The 16,703-nt window shown below is 41.0% G+C and overlaps 1 protein-coding gene across 4 annotated transcripts in view; it reads right to left on the bottom strand.

Annotated features, from left to right (window-relative positions):
• The window catches only part of TRIQK (triple QxxK/R motif containing), a 63,092-nt gene extending 49,892 nt beyond the window's left edge, over window positions 1–13,200 (bottom strand). The window contains exon 1 of one of the 4 annotated variants that reach the window (XM_083822981.1): window positions 12,759–13,200. The gene's annotated coding sequence lies outside the window, so the exon portion shown is untranslated. Of the gene's footprint in view, window positions 1–12,436; window positions 12,598–12,758 lie in introns of those variants that run through there. The other 3 variants (XM_083822980.1, XM_083822979.1, XM_083822982.1) reach the window with 3 other exon arrangements.
• Between the last annotated feature and the right edge of the window lie 3,503 nt (window positions 13,201–16,703).

Genomic DNA, 16,703 nt, shown 5'->3' with positions numbered 1-16,703 from the left:
GTCAGGTGGAAAAAATGTTGCTCAAATAACCCACGGTTATATCCATGTAGGAATTACAACTTTTATTCTGCCACGTACCAGGCTGTTTGGTAGCTCCATGTAAGCAGTAGGAACAGAACTCCCATTGCTACTTCCAGGAAAACTTCTTTGTGCTTCGGGGAAAGGTGCTGCTCTGCTCTTAGTTACACAACACCTACGAAACCCATGAAATTAGCTCCAAATTTATGTTCAAAGGCAGTACACGGGTAATAATATTCCATATGAACACTTAGTATATTCTCTGGGCCATTTCAAAATCCTGAGCATTCATCATAACCCATTATGAAAAATAAATTCCAACAACAACCCAGATTAGTTCCACCTAATTTCAGGAATGTGAGACACCTAAATTCTGCACAAAGGCCACCTCGACTACCTTTGCAGTGAAAGAAGAGATGCAATGCTAAGAAAACCAAATCCAAATCACCTCTAGCAGTTCTGCTTCTGGGAGACTATGCTCCTAGATTGCAAAAACAAAGATTTTTAGATTTTTTGAAAGACTTCATAATGATGTAAATTTGTGTTTTGTGTTTCTTTCTTTTTTTTTTTTTTTTTTAAGCAAAAAGAGACTTAAAATTGTCAGAGGTTCCTTCTATGCCCAGCAAAGTTTGTCACAACTTCTACAGGAAGAAAAAACAAAATGTACTTGGCCAAAACTCACTCATAAAAACATTACTTAGAATATATCTGTACAGTAATTGGTTTTATAGTACTACTTATAAAAAGCATGGCATTTTGCAGATGTGTGTTCCTATTTTAGGGATTATATGCACCTTACATTTACTTTTCATTATTAGGATTTTTTATTTGTCTCCAGAACCAAATTCCCTACGGATTTCAGAGCTGAACAGAGCTATACCATCTGTGAAACATTTATAAGTTTTAATTTGAAGACAGATCTTCGTCCAACCAAATTTAAAATTGCAAACTTTCAAAGCTGAAAGTTTTTTTGTAAGAATAAATGACGGCATTGGTGCGTCAAGAAAATACCCTTGAAGTTCACGAAGGAGAAAAGCATCCATGTGGTTCACTTCTGCCTTGCCAGACAGTTCAACATGTAGTATTTCCCAAAGGAAAGAGCTAAAGGGGAAATCACTGCTAAAGGGAAAATTATACAATAAATGACACCATATGCGGTATTTCAGAACTAACATTCTTCAAAATACCATAATCTGTTTAAACATTTTAGGGGGTTATGGTAGAACTCAGAGGTAAATGGGTGGAAAGAGGCTCGGGCGAGCACCTAGCCCACCCTGTGCTCTCTGCCACCTGAGTTAAAACTTCATCAAGTCCGGAGCAACCATGGGAAGCAATTACTTGTTCTGCCTCAGCACGTGAAGCAGCCGCAGCGAAGGTTTCGTGGCTCAGTTAAATACAGGCAGCTTTATTCCTGCTTTGATCGCCAGCACGCACACCTTCAGCACTCATTTCCTTTGATGAAGTAGGGAATAATTTAAATAACAGGTATAAAGCAAGGGGTCAGAGACCTTAAATTTAAAAATCAGCTAAGTCTGTCTAAGCACTTCACTTTTAATATGTTATGAAGTTACAACTCTTGCATTTAGTAGAGCACCACGTGGCTTCACTGAGCTCCTATCCCCAGACCTCAGAAACTTTGCTTTGCCCTGCTGGATGGCACTGTGTGGGAACAGCAACTTCTTCCTTCCCTTCTCTGAATTGGAAAATAATCCCTCTATTCTTTGTTGCGTTGGTTTTGAGAAGTGACAAAAACCCGATTTTTTCCAGATGTTACTGCTTTCCTGGATTTGCCACAGGTCATAGCTTGCTGGGTGCTTTAATTATACACACTTTCTAATTCCTCATTTGAAGATCTTAAGCTTAGGCTCATCTTTGATGGAAATAAAATTCTTATTTCCTACTTAAATTAGAAGAAATATTTAGGGAGTAATTATACTTCCCTTCAGCATGTTCACCTTAAACTGGAGGTCACAACCACCCAGAGGACCGAATGTCTGATTTTTGACATTTTCAGTGTTGCAAAACGGGACACAACCTTCAGTGAGAATAATACAGTCAGTTTTTGAAGTTATTCACAATAAATAAATCCATATTAATATCTTTGTTGTTTCCATTGTGACCTTTTTTTTTTTTTTTTGCTGGTGTTGTACCATTAAAAATACATAATTTCTGAGTGAATTATTTAAAAATTAGAACTGTTTAAAGAAATACATCAAAATAAGATATTTTGAAACTGGTGGAGTTTTTCCTTGCCTCTCATCCCATCTTTCAAAAAATGTTTTTAAAGTACATTAGGCTACGTTTCAGCCTATTTTTTCCCATTATTTCTATTACTGATATCCCACCTACTTCGACTTCATTTTCATTGAACTTTGTCTAGCGTTCATGGTGAAATACATCTCTCAGCAAATAGTCCATCCCCGCCTGCCAATCAGCCTAATAAATAGAAACCAGGAGAAAAACAAGAGAGAATAGCCACAAATCAGCCACACAGGCAAAAAGCTGGGAGGCAGACAAGCGTGTCCTTCTGGTCCATATTTCACTGCAGTGTAATACAATGTCCCATCACACATGACTTCGAGCCATAATAATTGCTAAAACTGGCCACCATGCATTTAGTCTAACGATTGCCTCACTTCTTACCTTGAGCAAGCACGCAACAGTTGAAAGCAGGCTACAAATGGCAGCAGCAAATAACACTTCAGCACACGTAGACCTAATTGTAACACTTCAGCAAAACTGAATTATTAGCTCCATCACAAAACCCGGTATTCGAAAGGACTTAATGTTCAGAATATTTTTTTTTCCCCCTCTGAAACTACTGCAGCTCAATAAGTATTAAATCGCCTCATCTGTAAATGAAGAAAAACAGTTGTATGCCCCTTTCGTTGTCTCCCATGATATTTTAGGGATTCGGGAAAGCAACTAAGCTTTATATATATATATATATATATATACACACACACACACACACATATATATATATTCTAGTCACTATGTAAAAGAACCATTAAGTGTAAAGAGTTGAGTTTAGTGGGTTTGGCGGGCTTGGCGTCTACATTTTCTTCTGTTTTCCAATAACTGATTAAAGACAGAATAACCTGTGAACCTTCCCCGTAAAGACCAGAAGATGAAGCTGACATGCATTTCCTTAGCCTAAATGCACCACATCATTTTTGCATTTTTTCTTCAAAATTGTCTGAGGTGAAAACCAGTAGAAAACCAGAATCTACAGGATTTAGCACTAACATAGCAAATGTAAAGTTCAGCCCTACAGCACTTAATAATGAGCTTAATAGTCCGGCTTAGTGAACAGACCCATAGATGTTAGCAGCAGCATTTTCAAAACCAAGTCCTACTCTACTGGCTTTGAAGGATTAGGCCATAATTGGGTGCAGAGTTTAATACAGCTTAAATAACATCGGTTCAGTAGGTTCCAAAGTAGTTCGAAACAATAGCCCAAGCACACTCTCTGCAGATTACATCTAAATTGCTCAAGACTTGGCTCTCCTGAAACCTACCTAGACAGCCCATTAAACACAATGATTTTTAAGACAAAGAACAAAGTAATAGTGTACACGATACCATCTCTTGAAGAGGTTTATATTCTATTTGGGAAAAAAAAAAAAAAGTGAGCATAAAATCATTGATATCTATCAAAATATGAATCTTGAAAAAAAAATGAATTAAAGGAGTGTATCAAAAGCAGGATAAAACCTTCATATGTGGAAACAGTCAAATGAAAAAAATGAACTCTGACAGACATCAGAAAATGTGTTAAACTCTTTTGTTGCCTTGTTTCAAGGCAAAGAGTACAAGCTGGAGTGTAGCTGGAAAGAAAAGGCAGCAAAAAGAAAAAACAGCAGACAGAAGAAAAATGTCAATTGGAATAATGGCAGGTTATGTGAACTTTTGAAGGTGCCTGGTGCAATCATTCAGGCACATCTGCCTGGGTCCTTCCTACAGCCTTCCTTGTAAGACCGTGGGATGGGAGGAGACTGTGTCCCTATCTATTGCCAGTATTCCCAAAATCTCAAAGTGTGTGGGTGTGTCACAAGGAAGCAGAAATTTTGCTGCAAATTCCATTGTCCAGGAGAACGCCAAAGGAGAGGATGGCACCAACGGAGATGAACACACAGAAAAAATGCAGTCATTTGGATGTCTGAAGTCACACAAAATTGTATTTATTGTCAAAATATTAGTAGAATACAAAATCAGGAGGAGGGGGAAACACTGCCTGAAACAGAGCCTGGTAGATCGCGCCTGACCAACAAAAACCACTGGAGCATACAGTAAAACGAGTCCTGGCTGGCTTTGGTAAGAATCATAGAATCATAGAATGAATATAGAAGAACAAACATTCGACACTAATAGCAAAAGAAACTGCAGGTCTGTTTTCCTCCTGGTACGCACTAAGCCTTACAGCCATCCTGGTTATTTCCATACTTTTTTTTTCTTTTTCTTTTTTTTCTTATAAGGTATGAAAACCTACACTAGTATAGTCTAATATAGTACAAGCATCTTTCCAGCTTTTCGCTCTTCCCAGCACTGACAGTGCTCAGGTCAGGATTGCTCAAAAGCAGACAAGTTTGGTCAGAGAGCCATTGCCCTGAGCTTTTTCTTCCAAATACCATTCCCTCCCCTTGATGGTCTCCTCGAGGTACAGCACAGATTCTATAGAGTCCTTCTATGGTCAGGATACAGAATTGAACACAGCCTATACAATATACATTACTTGTGTGCAGTAAATGACAGAATGCAAGTACTTTGGATTCTCTACTCTGCATATATGGCTATGTTTTAGCACTGTACCCACATTTAGATCATAATTTCCATGGGTATATATAAACACACATGAAGATAAACAGGCTCTCTTCTCATGTAGAACTGGAAGAATTCATCCAGAAGCTTCGCTTCGTAAATCATTTCAGATGTATTTTACTGAAGCCATAAAGGATATTAGCAAGTGCACTGGGACCTTTTGTTTTAAATTACTATGATCTGTTACTTTAACAGAAGTTACTAATATTATTTAACCCCACTGGTGTACTTAAAATGAAAATAGTTTGAAGCTTTTTTAAATAGGTTTTGTCTCTATAATAATCATTTTTCCAGAATACCCTCTTCCTACTTAGCCTGTTAGTCCGCTGCTTTGTATACCCAGAAAGATACTGAGAGAACCCAGACTTTCAAATTATCCTGTCCTTCAGAATAAAAAGTTAAAAAGCAATCTAAGAATGCTCTGTTAACCTTTTTACTCCAAATTACAGAAAGATACATTCACAAATTAAATGGTATATGTCAGAAAAATCCAAAGAAAGAAACATCCGTTCTTGCTTTGACCATTTTATGAACACAGATTAAAAAATCCCAAATTATCAGCTGATGAAATTCTTTGTGGTTCCTCTAAAATCATACTTACATTTACTCATGCCTAAGTCTAAGGTCAAAAAAACACATTATAGAAAGCTTTCTACGATGCACTCAAATACCAAAAAAGAAACAATGCTTTCCGCATCGTGTGTAATGGAAAGAAATGACAAAATCACAGGGGTGCCACCCAGACTTGCCTAGGACGCCCAACACTATGTACATAGGAGGGACAGGTGTCTAACATCATGCTGAAGACCAGCATGAGCGAGGTAAGGAAGATGTGTGGTCAGAAACCCACTTTCAAGCACACTGCCAAAGGCAGGCACCACTACCAAAGCACCACTGCCATTAGCAGCAGTAAGCCTGTGTTTTCACCATTTTTGCAATTTCGTTTCGGAATACACTTTTCTGAGAAATTACAATTAGAAACAACATTCCAGCACTGGTCTTACCACAGGGATTTAAACCGCCTTCCCACCTCCGCCCCGACCTACACTAGGCCGCACCAGCCCCTTCTGCCACTGCCCTGCACCAGAGGCACCTTTGGCCGCAGGAGCGTCCTTACAGACCCCAAGTTTCTCATGGCCCCAGCTTTCCACCCAGATAAGATCATTCGTTCTTCACACGCAACCAGCACTCCTACTTCCTAAATACATTTGCAGACAGATCTCATTCTAACAAAGAGACTCGTGCTGTGGTGATCCCAGCCATGCTATCACGAAGAAGCCAGGCTTCTTCATCAGCCCAGCAGCCACCAAACCACCACAGTTTGTCACGCTATTCCTTTTACGTTTACTCCTAGACAACTGGCTAAAACAATGAAAAGCATCACACCCGAAACTAACTCTGCTGAGAGCCCCCACAAGCTCTCATCCGCTGACAGTGGCCTCCAGCCATTGCTTCTGAGTGCTGGCAGCTACCCAGCTCTTTATCCATTTTATTGTTACTGTACAGTCCTAATTTTTAAATTAATTTTAATCTAGTAACAGTAAATCAAGGACCTAATCAAATTTAAATGTTAGCTATACGAATAGGGTACTTTCAGTTTGACAGCCAAGACACAAAAACAAAACAAATAATCCATTGCTTCAGGTTAACTGTTTCCTTTTGGCAGGGACATAAGTAATACAAAACTGGTCTTGCAGAAAAGTGATGTAATCTTAATTGCAGGCAGCTTAATCAGCTCCATAAACAATGAGTTCAACACTAAAACTGCCTACTGGACAATTTCTGTGGCATACTCCCTGTGTGACCGAAGGATTTATGCTCTCTAATAAGAGCTTTTGGGCACGATCACTTTTAAGGGCAGACAAAACCAGAAGGTGAGAGTTGAAGAAGAGGTGATGATATGGTAAAGCCAAGCACTGAAATGTCTCCCAAGCTGATTTGGTACAGTAATAGGTGGAAAATACAGATTATCTGAAAAACAAAGTTAAAAACACGTTCACCTGAAACTACAGGGGAGTCTAATGAACTGTGGGCATCTCCGAGGGTTTAAGATGCTGCTGCCCGCAGCTCTGTGCCAGGGGTGACATGATTGCAAGAAAAGGCAGCAAGGTGGGGTGTATTCTGCTCCGGGAGCCCTGTTCACAGCCCATGCAACAGGTCAAGACACTGAAAAATAGGTTTAGGTTAAGGTGAGGGAAGCGAGATGCACGTAGTGCTGACTCTTCCCTACAGGCTGCAACCAGAGCCGGAGACGTGGGGAGAAGGCGACCAGCTGGCAGCATCTTCAACCACTGCATCGAAGGCTTCCAGAGCACATCTGTCAGGGCCAGTCATGAAAAAAATCGAGTGCAAGAGTTTGTAGAATTGAGAACTTCATATGCACAGATTACAATGAAAACACAATAGCCAAAAGCACAAAAAGCTACAAAGGCTGATTGATAATGTAAATGTGAGCAGGAATTACCATGGGTAAACTTAACCTTTTCTTCATTTACATCACACAGCGCAGCCAGAAAGAAAACAATCGAAACTTTGAAATCTACTACGCTTCCAACCCAATCTGTTTCCCCACTACAAAAAACAGTTCATAACACAAAAGGTTATTCCGTCTCATTATTTATTTTATTTCAGTGGAAACACATGAGGATAAACGTGGCTTTCTGACTAGAGGCAACCAGCTACGGGCCATGTAACCTAAGCTTTTATTTTGTTGTCTTACTTAAGAATAGAAATAACAGCATTAGTAGCTGACAACAAACTGGTCCTGTGCACAAAATGGTACGCTTCAGCATGCCCTCTGGATTTTAACTTCCCAATACTATTCTCAACATTAACCTAATGCTAACCTTTGCTCTTTTCCTCTCTCATACTTGCCCTTTCTGGCATAAGTGCCTTCTCCACTGTAAGCTTTTGCTGTCAGAACAGTCCTTCCCTGTTTATTCACTTCACCAGCTCAACAGCTATTTCTGGATTTTTATTTTACCCTTCCTCTCCTGACTGCATCTCCTGACCCTCCTTACACGTGCTCTTGCGCTCACATTTGCTAATTCATCACACTGTGTCTTTCCAATTCTGTCTTGTTTTTGATGGTAAACATATTGGATGAAGGATGATGCCAAGAACAATCACAACACATGAATAAACAATATTTTGTTGGTATATGAATTATCACATTAACATTCGAAAAAGTCCTGGGACACAGTAAACTATTGTATAAGATCCATTGTATCATTGTAATATCTGGTTAGAGAGGCAAAATGAAACTTTAAAACATTACAGCTGTTTTTTAGCCTTGCTGTAAAAAAAAAAGGAAAAAAAAATAAATTGTAGAAGACATTGAAAACAAAGGAATTAGCACTGTCCATGTCAAGAATTTCTGGAGTAAGTGTTTACTTAATGCATTGAATTATAGGGGTAACTACACAGAGCCTATGATACAAAAGTGCCTGGGGTGCCATGACATTTTCCCATGACCTTCAAATATAAGTCTAATAAAAAGTAAAAATGTATTGGGAATCATAGGTGATGCAGACAATTTTGGGATATTAAAACTGCATTAATGCAAGTCCTCCTTGGAAAAACACATGCAAGTGCTTTTTCTTCTTCTGTGGCAGTACTAGTGGCCACCTACTTCTGTTGTTCCATGAAACATGAGTTCCTCTATAAATGGCAAACACCACATTTTTTCTGGAGCCATCCTTCTTTTTTATCTTCTCTCCAAAGGGGAAAAAATCTTACCTGATTATTCTGAGTGTCAAAAAATACTTCCAGACCAAAACTGATTATTAAAGAGTTGTAACATAAATTGTGTTTCTTCATCTCTTCTACCAACAACATCGTGATGTTTATGTTGTGCATAATATTGCAGTGATGTATGAGATCATCAGCTTGCTAACTAAAAACAGTTTCACTGTGCCTGTGATTGATAAACTATGGAAGTATTAAAACATTAAAAATGTTAATCTTTGTAATAATCTCCTGAAAAGTTTTTATATTAATTTAAACCATCGATCATTTTAATATTTAATCATTGCAGACTTCATTTGAAATGAGGATAGCCATTGCACTGAAAAGCACTTCATCTTTCATTTTAAAAAATGATCAGCTTGTATGTATTCTGCTATGCTCTTTACATTTTTTCCTCAAGAAAAAGTAAACGTGTAAGCAAATAAAAAAATCTACAAAAACACAGAATCAGAAAATCAAAAACAAAACAGAAAACTATAAAGCAGACTCAGAAATATGTACTTTTGCAGTTCTGCTCCCCAGGAGTAACTGTATTATAATGGTAGTATTGGAAGAGGGTCAGAGGATTGAAGGAGATGTCTACGTTCCGTTCTTTTTATGTATTTCATAACAAACATAACAATTTACTTAAGAAGAATAAGTACTTAACAGAGTGCCTTGGCTCTCCAAGGTGATGTTAACCCATATTAGTTTTTTTAACTTGTAACCCTGTTTTGTAACATTAACCTACATTTGGGATATGTAAAGACTTCCCAAAGTATTCTAACCTCTCCTCTTCTATAATTCACAGCTTGTCTTGCCTAATGAAAATTCAGATTAATATGGAAACATCCCAAAGGAGGACAAACCCAAGAACTTCCTAGTTATGAGAAAAACCTCAAGGAAGCTCTATAATTAATCAGAATTTTAAGTAATCTTTATGATATTCACCTGGTTTCTTTTGAAATATTTTAAAAATTATTTAAGAAACAAAAATTAATTCATAGTATCAAGGAAAAAATTACACAGACAAATCCAAGGCAAATGTCTTCATTGCACTACAAAACAAACAAAAAACACACGTCATCTTGTTTTCTGTATAGTCCCTATGAAAACTGGTTGTCTCCTGGAGGTGTTGCCATAAAGTGCACCAAGCTTCAGTCCTCCTTTAAGACTCAGCTGCAAGATATGGCTGAAATATCTGAACAAAGTAAAACCTGGATATACACTTGGCAGCATAGCAGGTTAATATATTAGCTTACATGACCAGGTCTTCATTCACTGTTTGTGATCAACAGTGGGTTAGAGGATTTTCCCATACCTGCTACAAAACTCACACAAATTGGCTTCCTTTTCTTAAAAAAGCTGCAATGTTATGGCAAGAACTATGAAGAAGTCAGGGAACAGGTAGAAGCACACGTGGAATCTTCCAACGTCCACAAACTGACTCTGTGTAGTTCAAGTTTATGAAAATAAAAAATAATAATAAAAGCACTGCCTTTATGCATGATTTTTTAAAGAAAAAAATTAATTGTTGCATATTACATTTTGCTGAAGTCTGTTTTAACGAAAGACAAATGGAAAAATCCTGTACATTAAATATGATGCAGTAATTGAATTCAGGAGCTCAGCTGTCTGCATCTGAAGCAGAAGGGATAATCCTGTTTTTACAGAACTTAATAGAAACACACACATAGAAATATATGTGTGTATATATAGACACAAGATTTGAAGTTAATTACAAGAGAAGTTTTGCCAATGCTAACAGGAATCTCCATTTTAGTGATCTGATACAATCTTTCCAAACCTAGGTATTTGAAAAGCCCCCGTGATTTTTTTCTATATTGCTTTTGCAGATACAAAATACTATTTTAGAGTAAGAAATCAACTGTAGAATACCACTGTAAACTCTTCTTTATTAAATTAATAAACAGAATAACAGAATCATTGATATTGGAACACAGTTCTTGAGGTCATCTAGTCAACACCCCTACTGAAACAGATTGAGCTAGCAGATTATAAATACAGAGTTATAAAATAAATTATAAAAAGGATTTATATGTTGAAGCAAGAATAACAGAAAAAAAAAAGTGAACAACTGTCAACTCTTTGCACTGATGTGATTAATTTATTTCAAAGTCAACTCTTCATTGTTTTCTCTATGCTCATACTTAAGAGTACTGACCTGAAGTACACTCACATCTTCAGGGCTTCCATAAAGACACAAAACAAGTCCTAGAGGGGTAAGTTGTACTAATTCACAATCAAAGATAATCATGCCAACAAAAGCATCTGCCAAGTTTTTCCTTTGTGAACAGACAAGCTATTTTCTGAACAACCAAGTTTGTCCCTAGCCCATTTTGTACCAAGAGGTGAAGTGATTCAGCAAAGGAAAACATGCCAAACAGCAGTACTTCAGGAATAATTCAAATTTTGCCATAACTGTAGATCTTCTGCATCCCTTTTACAATTTACCACTACGGAAGCCACTTAATCCGTAGCGAAGGCTGGAAGAACCAATCTTTATTAATAGGTATCCTCACATCCTTGTCAGTAAATAGCTCTCTATTATAGGAATGAGCCAGATCCCTGAGAGCAAAGAACTTGCGCCCCATATGACATGTCATTGAACTAGCGTGTGTGAATGTGTGCCATACCTACAGCCCAGTTACACCATAAGCGCTCTTAGAGGGGTTTTCTGGCACTATATCGTCATAACTACGTAGGCTGTTGAAACATGCAGCAATTTTAGAGCCATATGAAAACGCTGGCAAAAACCCCTACTGACTTTGCACTTTGAAACGTTGCGGTTTCTGTGTTTCTGTCCAGGATCTTCTGAACCTAAGCACGACCAATGCACACCACAGAAAGTGAAAGGGAGCCCAGCGTCCCCAGAGGTAAACACCCACAAGGTAAACACTGCAAACTCAACAAATCCGGGTTGTATCTCATTTTGTCCCCGCGCAGAGGCGGCCACAATGTGCTGACCATGCACGGCTCCATCTACCACGGCCTGAACTTATGGCCTCTGGGGGACCAGCCTGAACACTCAATGGCTATTTGTCCTGCTCCCAGCCACCTGGAAACCCCACACACAGGTTTTCACATGGGACAGGGTTTTACATGTAGACAGGGTTGTACATGAGGACAGGGTTTTACACGGGACAGGGTTTTACACGCAGACAGTGTTCTACATGTGAACCCAACCAAGCTGCCTCGGTGGGTGCCACATGAGACGTGGTGCTCTTGAAGGAGCATCATGCAGCCCACGGTGGCCTCCTGTAGACCCATCGCAGGCCTCCTGTCTGCTCCACCACCCTCAGCAGCCCCTTGGCTGCGCCAGCACAGACCTCGCACCCCTCCCTGACTACAGAGCCCCCCAGCAGGGGATGTGTTTCCCACAAAAGCAGCCTTGGCCGGCAACCCAGCTTGGCCCCGGCTGCCTTTGGGCACAGGGGAGCAAGGGGGCTGCCAAGGAGCGCCTCAGGGCAGCTGGAGGTGGCGCAGCCGCCCCCAGCTCCCCTCGGGAGGAAGGGGAGGCTCTTTCTGCCCACACCCAAAATGGCCGCGGCGGCCACAGCCGCTGCCCCCTCCCGCCCCCCTCAGCCCACGTCCCGTGGGCGGCACCCGGGCGCCGCGCCGGCCAATCGCGGAGGCGAGCGCTTCCTCCCGGCCAATGGCGGCGGGGCCCCGCGGCGGGCAGCGGGGCCGGCCGAGAGCGCCGCCGGCGCGGGCGCGCCCTGCCCGCAGGCCAATGGCGCCCCCGGCGCCCCGAGGCGGGGGGCGGGGGGGGAGGGGGGAGCGGTTGCCATGGCAACCGCAGGCCTAGCGGCGGCGGCGGCCGGGCCTAGCCCCGCGGCCCAGCGCCTACCCCGGGACGCGGCGCGGTACCTGGGGCCGAGCGGCGGAGCTCCGCCTCCTGCCTGCTGCCTGCTCCCTCCTCCCTCCTCCGGCGGCGGGGCGGCGTCCTGTGCCGCCGGGCCTCGCCGCCGCCCCCCGCCCCGGCGCCCCCGCCGCTCCGCCTCCCGCTCCAGCCCGCCCGCAGCGCCGGGCAGCGGCCTACGCGGGGCCGGGGCGGGGGGGGGCCGGGCCCAGCCCGCGGCACCTGAAGGCTGCCCGGCCCCGGCATCCCCGGAAGGTCGGCCGGGCGGTGTGCCCTGCCTCACGGCCCCCGTTCAGGCCCCGCTACCCACCTGTGATTCTGCCAAGCAGGCGGAATTCAAAGCATGTTGGCCACACGCAGCACAATCCCGCCCGCCCCAGAAGGGACTTACATTTAAGACCCTAAAAGCACACGTACGGCAAGTTGCCTTCCCTGCCAGGTAGCCTTTCACCACCCCGAGACGATGCCCCTGGCAACACATAATTCATTTACTCGGGTGCGAGCGATCAGCCCCTGCCTTCGAGCGGCTCGCTGATTAGTATGGCGTGTGCACGCCTCGCTTCCTGCAAAATGGCACTTGATATTCGGGGGTAACACTCCCCTGGAAGTAAAGATACACAAAGCGAAATATTTGCATTTGTTTACCTCTGCAACTTAGGAAGTGAAAGCCCTACCCAGATGAACTTTTCCCATCTTTCTAGATGACATGAATACAGAGTGGAGAACCAGCCTGAAGAAAAGTTGATTCATCAGAGTTTCTGTCTGGCACGCGTACCAAACCGCAGGATTTTCTCCAGTCATTTCTGTAGCAAGCTTAATGGATGGCTGAAACAAAACAGCTTTCTTAGAAATACAGCCAACCCTGACTTCAGCTGATGAGACACAAGGCGTTTTTGTACCTTTTCTGCCAAGAACCCTCATGCTAGCGCTATGTAGCTCGTGGAACAAGGCAGCTCACTGGCCACGTTATGTTTTCTTCTTAGGGTACCTGCTCTATGGGGAGAACGTGGGTTGCACCCACTGTGGGCGCAATCTCTGATCTTTCTAACTTCTCTGTGTTGAGAATTTGCAGTGATACTGTATTTCTTTAAGCTCTTAGCAAGAACCACATACATGTAAAATATTTAAATATTTCGATTTCATGATTGTTTTAATATGATTCAGTTAAACCCAATTAATGATTATGCTCACAGATATTGGAATAGAGTAGCATGTGCAAAAGAGCAATCATACTCAAATAGCTATTACACATGGTTTTTGACTAGGTAATCACAACAAAAATAAATAAATAAACATGAAGGAATACTGGAATCAGCATCGCTAATTACATGGTTTTGTATTATTTGAACAACTGCTGAGGAGTTTGTCCTTGTGAGACCTCATAGCAAAATGCATTCAGTGCTAGTTCAGTTCCACATAATTTCACCTGATCACGGTATTCATTTCATTATCAAGTTATTCTCCTAAACAATACACCTGTGTATGACCAGCAACCTTGATACAAAATATAGAGTCGGGCATAAGGAATTACGATTTCATGAAAATTATCTCTACAACCACTGAAAAACTTTTGCCATTTTCACTATCCTGAATATGTTTCTGAATATATGTAATCTGTCTCTTACAGGCATAAAAACACAAGAAATAGAATTACTGAATATGTAACTACAACTGAAATGCATATCAATCAGGGAGGAATAAGTGGTACCTTCTATTGATGTTACCACACCCATCAATTTGTTGCCATATCCCTCCAGCAAATGACTTTAAAAATCCAAACCTGTTTCTTAAAGCTACATGGTTTTATTTTGTCTCACAAATTTTCAAAGAAAATATATGGGTTGTTGTTTTCAGTGACTGTCTTTTCCTTCAGGTTACTCTGACAATTTAACAAAAAACTGTTCCTTTTTGTTCTCTTTCTATGCAGTAGTTTCCAACTTCATAATTTGTGAAATTTTTTTGAATAGAAGTTGAATTAAGTTAAATTAAGTTGTTAGCATAGGCTTGCTTTTCCTTTTTATCTTTTGTAGAGCTCCTAGAAGCATTCCATGAGCTTCCAGGGCTCAGTAGATCAAAGGCTGAAAAACAATGCTCAACATCTTTGTTCCAAGCTGACAGCACAAAGTAGACTAGCACACAGAATATTAACTCCCCAAAATGCAAGAACTTTGTCTACTGTCTGACCTGGTATCTCTTTGTGTATGTCTAGCCACCAGGTCAAGCGCAATGATGTAAAAGCATGTTATTAATTATTTTTGGTCCATTCATTTTGTGATCGTTATCAATAAAAGTTATTGACACTTTTATTACTTTATACACTCAGGACTTCAGCCCAAATTTTACCAACAAAACAATTTAATTGGTGCTAATATTCAGGCTCATGTTAAATCTTTCAGGTAATACCTTTCTCCAGAACTCAAAAAAGGTACAGTATGCCCATCCAACCACATACCTAAAACTCTTTTTATGCTCCTGTCACTTCACAACAATGTCATTTTGGGCAGCTTTGACAGATACAGTCTTGCTCTGCTCGTATCCAAGCAGAATTGCTGCTGAAAGAAATAATCCCCTTATCTCATTCCTTTGTCCATGTCACTCCACCCCTTGCATCTCTCTCATGTTCCCGTATGTACGTGGTCTCTGTAAGCACTTTGCCTTCATTCTGAAGGCCTTTATTCTCATCCTGTCTTGTTCCTCACTTAGCTTTAATACGTTGCTTCTCACAACTGACTAACCCAGGATACTGGATTCCACTGCGCTTTTATTCATTTTGTTTATCAAATCCTGTTGTGCTTTCTGCCATGTGACAACAGTACTCTCACAGCCATCCAAAACCACAAGTACGGCAGAAAATGTACTGCAACTTGATGCCGTTGGTGCGCTGAGCTGCTCCTATCACGCTAGCGGTACTGCCTAATTAATTATCCCGTATTTACCATTTCTGTCTGCTTGTTCATGTCTTGTCTTACATTTCAGTTGCAATCTCTTTAGCACAGGTACCTTCCTCGTGCTCTTTGCTTGGTTAGTATTTAGTACCATGGTTCCTAAAATTATACATTCTTAAAGCCTCTGCAACATAGCCCATAGCAGGGCAAGCCCTGAAAACTGTCCTTATCCCTGCTCCCCAGGTGAAGGGACCGCCGAGTCCATCCTCTCTCATTCCAGCCTTCCAGCTGGAAATCTCAGCGCAGTGTCAGTCATGATAGATGGTGCATTTTGTGACACAGACAGCCTGCCATTAGGACAAACTCATTTCACTGAAGAGCCATCTGATGGTAATGACTTTCAGTCACAGATTGACCTAGGCCGGCTTGAATCAGTGTGCTGGAGGTGAAAGGCTCCATATTCCATTACCAGTCCTCTGAGCCATCAAGTCTACTCCATCCCTCCCCTGCTTAATCTGTATTGATATACTTGGTAGCATTTTCCTAACTGCTATCATCCATACAGATGTCTGCCGTCATTTTGTTGATCCAGTCAATCAATACTACATTAAATGTTACCTTCAGTTTACCCTTAATTGTCTAAAGTAGATGTGGTATTTTCATTATTTATACAGCCATGCCATTAAATTATGCATTCCAGATTAAAAGAATAAAAGACTTGTTTACATTATTATTATTGCTCTGGCATCAACTTTTGGATTTCTGTGTAAAGAAATTAATCTCCTATCGGAGGGGGAAATGGGGACTGACAAGCACTAGCTCCTGTTGCCTCTGGGACATAATTATGCTTGTAAATAGAAAAACAGAAAAATCATAAGCTTAACACAGTAGAGACTCTTGAAAGTTTCATCTCAGCATGATGCTATGTTTTAATTATTATTTTTGTCTGTATTGTTCAGATCGACAGTGCACCAACTAGAATAAGTGCTTATCCTAGTTAATTCTTCATGAGGCTTATGTCACTGGTAGATGCATTTAATTTATTTCCTTTTTCTTTTCTTAACCCAGCACTGACTAAGTGGTTATCTATAAACATTCAACAAAGGTTTTACTACTTCAGGGCCAGATCCAAAGCCTGTTGAGTCAGTTGGAAACTTCAAAGGTCTTTGAAACAGGCTCTATTGCAAGACAGAGGTAAGCTATGATTTGTTTGGGAACCTAGAATGAAAATAAACTTTTTTATATTCTGCTGCATTAACAGATTTTCTATATGGTAGAGATCATCTATTCTTTATCAGTGGGGTTTGGACTCTCTGACCCCCAGTCTCCCTCCAATACAATAATTTTGTATGTGCACAGCTGGAAATTCA

Source organism: Anser anser, assembly GCF_964211835.1.
Source record: "Anser anser genome assembly, chromosome: 2".
Lineage (NCBI taxonomy): Eukaryota > Metazoa > Chordata > Aves > Anseriformes > Anatidae > Anser > Anser anser.
The sequence above is the reverse complement of the archived record's forward strand: the minus strand, read 5'-3'. Positions and strand labels throughout refer to the sequence as shown.